General features: G+C 55.5%; 1 pseudogene; it reads left to right on the plus strand.

Annotated features, from left to right (window-relative positions):
• The first annotated feature begins 1,946 nt into the window (after nucleotides 1–1,946).
• Nucleotides 1,947–5,000, plus strand: part of LOC129846930 (uncharacterized) — a 7,414-nt pseudogene continuing 4,360 nt past the window's right edge.

Below are 5,000 nucleotides of genomic sequence, written 5' to 3' on the forward strand. Positions count from 1 at the left end.
TTGACTGATTTGCAATCGTGTTCCACCTGGGAGGGCACCTGGCGGCCGGCTTTCTAAGCTGGTGTTCAGTCGGTGTTGTTCCTCCCGCCCCATGTGGAATGGCTTCTATCGGGGGAGCCCCTTTCGGATTCGGTTTACCCCCTATTCCGATAAGCTCCAGCCTAATACCCAGGAGAGACCCAGGGGGGTATGGGACACAGGCACGCCCAGGGACAGTGAGGGCCGGACGGGCACGAGACCAGGGCCAGACCCATGGAAGAACGGGACGGTGGGGCCAGACATGAGGAGGGACCCAGGGCGGTAAGGGACCCAGGGACAGTGAGGGCTGGACGGGCACGAGACCAGGGCCAGACCCATGGAGGAAATGGACGGCGGGGCCAGAGGGCATGTCTCTAGTATCACGGTGGTACCTGTCTGGTCCACACACCAGGGACCGTGTAACCAGGCCAAAATCAGGGAGGCACAAAGGACTAGGGACACGCAAGGGGTCGGCAGAGCCCAGACAAAACGGTACCGGGAAATTATGGGAAAATAGTTCAGAGTCAGAACTGATGAAATATATATTTTTTTAATTTGCATAAAGGAAAAATTATAAGTGAAATTAAAATTTAAAATATATTTTTTTTTAAATAAACTTTATATTTCTTAAAAATTATTTTTTCTCAATAATTTATTTTTTTAAATATTTTATAATTTTTTCGAAAAAGTATTTTTTTCTCAATAATTATTTTTTGATACTGTCCTACTTTTCTCGAAAAATTATTTTTCGAGATAAACTTTTTTAGGAGCGGTGGCAGGTATGGCAAGAAAACATAAGCGAATAAGAAGGCGAAGGCCTCAGAGAGCGCCAGCAGAGAGGGAGATGGCGTCCAGCCGCATCCCACTAATTGGGGCGGGGGAGGAAAGGTGAGGAAGGTCAAAGAGTGGCCTGTAGATGGAAGGGCCCTCCCAACTCCTACCCCGTACGACACCCAAAACGAGGTGACCCCAAGGGCAAAATAAGTAGAAGGCCGAACGGCTCCCATACCACTACATGGGGGCAACATGCTCAGTTGTGCGTCCCTCATTCCAGCGCATTGAAAGCCTCCCAAGGGGCGCACGGGGGATTGCACCAGGCTCCTCCTCCCTGACGGGAGTCGACGGTCCCTGGCTGCTCTCGGCCAAGTGCGTCAGGGATGGCAACACGCAGCAAAGCGTAAGGCCCTATCAAGGGGGCCGTGCCAGTAGTGGCACAAGCACTATAGCGGGCAAGAATACATAAACACTAGGGTCGACCTCGAGCGGAAGCGAGAGAGAAACAGGTCGCAACGTGAGCCAAGTGAGCTACTACGGGGGACTGGGGGACGCTGCTGTGGCGCGTGAGAGCTACACAGGCCCTGAGCTCAGTCCTCCACTTTGCCTGGGAGGTGCCCGACCGGCTCAAGCCAGGTTACCGGTGAACCGGGCCGCCCCAACTCGGTCTCCTAGAAACGAACAAGCGCTATATGCACCCGGGCACCCCGGGCACCCAACAAACCGCTCGGTGCCCCGGCACAGGCGGGGGTTCAATGTCTCCCTGCGGAGCACCCGGGCGCTCTCTCTCTATCTCCCAACAGCTCCGGGGACCCAATAAACCGCTCGGCCCCAAAGCCCATGGCGGGGGAATAATGTCTCCTCGTGAGCACCCGGTAGCTCTCTTTTAAACCCTAACCATGTCGTGAAATATGACCTCTCGCCCCGTTTCGGGGCGAGGACAGACAAGCGAGATCTGCCAGGGTGGCGAACAAAGCGGAACATGAATGAAGGTCCAAGCTATGGGGCCGTGCCAGCAATGGAGAAGTGACTATAGCGGGCAAGAAGCCTATAAAATAGGAAAAGGAGGAGAAAGGAAGATATAACGGAGACACAACGACATCGGAGCCATTCAGTCCAGTCCTAACTACTTGACAACCAGGGAAATGGCCTCGATGCGTTTCTCCTCCCAGGCTGACCAGACTGGGTTACCAAAACTGGCACCTACGGTGGGCGTATCCGGACACCGTCAGGTCGAGCGAACAGGGTCTACCACCGCTTTCCGTCTCGGGAGCCCGGGTAGTAACAGCTACGAGACAAGCGATCAAATCAAGCTCCCCAAGGGGGGAAGAGAGAATGGGCCGCCCACGGCAGCAGTCGTCGCCCCGGTGGCGCAGGGCAGAGCAGAGGAAGTGACACACGAAAGAGTACGGGTCAAGCCCCGCAAGAGGAAACGGCCAAGTGAGCCGCCGAGCGGTACAGCGGAAGTAAGCAAGGCGGACAGGGCGCCTGTGGTGAGCAGTATATGCATTGCAATCCCGTTCACGGGGGAACAATGCGATATATGTGGAGCAATGGTAACGTCCACTAGTGGACTGGTTGACCATATAACATCCAAGCATAGCATGATCCGGCTGGCCTTCAAGTGCTCCAAGTGCGGGAAGGAGAACGCAAAAAGGCACTCCATCGCCTGTCATCTACCGAAGTGTAAAGGGGGGCAAGTCGCAGCAGAGGCGAGGCCCAAGGCCTTCTGCTGCGAGGCCTGCCCCGGGAGCTTTGGGACCGCAAGCGGACTGTCCCAGCACATGAGACACAGGCATATAGCTAGGTGCAATGAAGAAAGGATCCAGCAAGAGGGAAAAATGGAGAACAGAAAGAAAGGGCTGAAAAAATGGTCCCCAGACGAGACGAGAGCAATGGAAAAGCTCAACCACATCTATAGGAACACGAGAAGCCCTGAAAGACACATCGCAGAAGGGCTAGGGACGAACACCTCCGTGGAGCAAGTCGAGCGGAAAAGACGGAAACTGGCGCTCGATAAGGCTCCCCCAGGCTACAGGGGCCCCAGCTGGGACTCCATAGTACACGATCTAACGGTAGCGGCCGAGGGGCCCCCTGCGGTGACAGGTGTGGAGAAGGCACTGAGAGAGCACATGTGGGGAGCGGGCGAGGTGGGACCAGTGAGCAACGAGGGAGTAGGGGCGACTCCACAGGGACCACGGGAAGAGCTGACAGAGGGAAGGGAAGCGGCGGCCGCCGAGCTGGTAGCACTGCTGGGGAGGGCCATAGGGAAGCCAGTACGCCCAAAAACAGCTAAAACTCCACCCAAGGCACGGCGGCGATGGATGGAAAGGAGGAGAGCCAAAAGTGAGAAGTTCAAGCAGCACCAGAGGCTGTTTGAAGGGGACAGGGGGAAGCTTGGGAAGCTGATCCTGGACGGCGCAGACAACCGCGAATGCCATATCACGATTGAAGCCCTGACAGAGGCATATACGGCCCAATGGGGAAAGGCCGGAAAATTCGGCGGGTTGGGTCAATTCCGGTCATCGGGCGGGGCAGACAATAGCCACTTCTGCACCCCGATCACAGCCAGCGAGGCGTTGGCCAACCTCAAAGCCATTACGAAAGACTCAGCAGCAGGCCCAGATGGTATCAATAGGAAAGGGCTGCTCGAATGGGACTCGGAAGGAGAGAAGCTGGCGGGCATGTTCGCGGTCTGGCAACTAGCGGGCAGAATACCGAAGATCTTTAAGCAGGGACGTACGACACTGATCCCCAAGTCAATGGAGGAAGAGGAGCTCAAAGAAATCGGTGGGTGGAGACCGATCACAATTGGATCAATGGTCCTAAGACTGTTCTCTAAGATATTAACGGGCAGGCTGGAGAAGGCCTGCCCGATCAACCCCAGACAGAGAGGCTTCATTGCTGCCCCGGGATGCGCGGAAAACGGCGAGGGATACATGTTCGACGGGAAGAAGGTCACCACCCTAGCATTCGCAGACGACCTGGTGCTGATGAGTGACTCATGGGCGGGCATGCAGCACAACATCAATATAGTAGAAACGTTCTGCAAGCTAGCAGATCTGCACGTGCAACCGAAAAAGTGCCACGGATTCATGGTGAGACGAGGCGGTACGGCATTCACCATTAACAACTGCCAGCAATGGGCAATCGGGGGCGAAAACTACACCTAATCGACCCCGACAAAACTGAAAAATACCTAGGTATGAAGATCAACCCATGGCTAGGAGTTGTAAAGCCGGACCTAGGGGGGCAAGTGGCCGAGTGGGTCAGCAAGATCGACCACGCGGCCCTAAAACCCAGTCAGAAGGTGACCATGCTCAACTCATATGCCATACCCCGGGTGATATACACGGTGAACCACGGGGACATCGGGAAGGTTGAGCTTGCCTCCCTGGACATGCTGATAAGACAGCAGTGAAGAGTTGGCTGCGCCTGCCACCATCCGCGTGCGACGGCCTGCTATACGCCCGGAACAAAGACAGCGGACTGGGCCTAGTAAAACTAGAGAGCGTGATACCAGCAATGCAGGCGCGGAGGATATTCAGCCTGGCAATATCATCAGACCCACTGACCAGGGCGGTGGCAGCGTATATAATGCCACAAGAGGAATACGAGAAACGATGGGTGCGAGCAGGGGGTGAAAGAGAGCAAACCCCGAAGCTGGGGGGCAGGCAGGAAGCCACACCAGCCGAGGAAGAGAGCCCGAGCATAGCAGAGCCAGAGGGCACTCAAACAATTGCGACACCAACATGGAAAAACCCCGCTAACTGGAGGCTCCGGGAATTCGACGGCTGGGCATCCCTACCAGTACAAGGGGAAGGAATAGGCTCATTCCACCAAGACACGATCAGCAACAGCTGGCTTGCAGACCCATCGACCGCAGGATTCAGAGAGAGACCACTACATGGCGGCCCTACAGCTGAGGGCGAACGTTTACCCAACAAAGGAAGCTCTGGCCCGAGGGCGCAACAAAGAAAAAGCATCATGCAGAAGATGCGACCACAAGCTGGAAACGGTATCCCACATTCTAGGCCAGTGCCCAGGAGTAAAAGCAGCAAGACTGAGGAGACACGACCTCATCTGCGAGCTCCTAGCAGAGGAAGCCGAGAAAAGGGGATGGACAGTGACCAAAGAACTAAGAGTGATAACAGCAGAGGGGGGACTGAGAGTCCCCGACCTGCTATTCGTGAGAGGTAGACTGGGCA

This window comes from Salvelinus fontinalis, unplaced genomic scaffold (genome assembly GCF_029448725.1).
Source record: "Salvelinus fontinalis isolate EN_2023a unplaced genomic scaffold, ASM2944872v1 scaffold_0658, whole genome shotgun sequence".
NCBI lineage: Eukaryota > Metazoa > Chordata > Actinopteri > Salmoniformes > Salmonidae > Salvelinus > Salvelinus fontinalis.